The sequence below is a fragment of the Geospiza fortis genome, unplaced genomic scaffold (genome assembly GCF_000277835.1).
Source record: "Geospiza fortis unplaced genomic scaffold, GeoFor_1.0 scaffold662, whole genome shotgun sequence".
Lineage (NCBI taxonomy): Eukaryota > Metazoa > Chordata > Aves > Passeriformes > Thraupidae > Geospiza > Geospiza fortis.
In genome coordinates, this window is record NW_005054450.1 from 307,050 (window position 1) to 307,373 (window position 324).

At 49.7% G+C, this 324-nt stretch overlaps 1 protein-coding gene across 1 annotated transcript in view; it reads right to left on the reverse strand.

Annotated features, from left to right (window-relative positions):
• Positions 1-324, reverse strand: part of AGRN (agrin) — a gene marked incomplete at its 5' end in the record, with an annotated part of 61,728 nt that overhangs the window by 38,062 nt on the left and 23,342 nt on the right. The window lies entirely within an intron of this gene.

Here is a 324-nt window from a genome sequence, read left to right on the forward strand (position 1 = left end):
CCCTGCCCCAGTGCCCCCCGTGCCCCCTCCCAGTGCCCCCCACACGTCAGAACCAGAGCCTGACCTACATCAAAGGGAAAAGAGGAATCCTAAAATCAAACTCCTCATTTACACTTCAATTCCCAGGAGTCTGCCTTTGACTGCCTGGAGATTCTGGAGCTGCAAACCCAGAGATAAATCCCAGGAAATCAAAAGGAAAAGGATTCTCCTCCTCTCCTGCCCCAGCACGAGATAAATCCCATAAATCCTGGGAAATCAAAAGGAAAAGGATTCTCCTCCTCTCCCAGTGGTATCTAAAGGGATTCATCATTCTCTGAAGAGTCT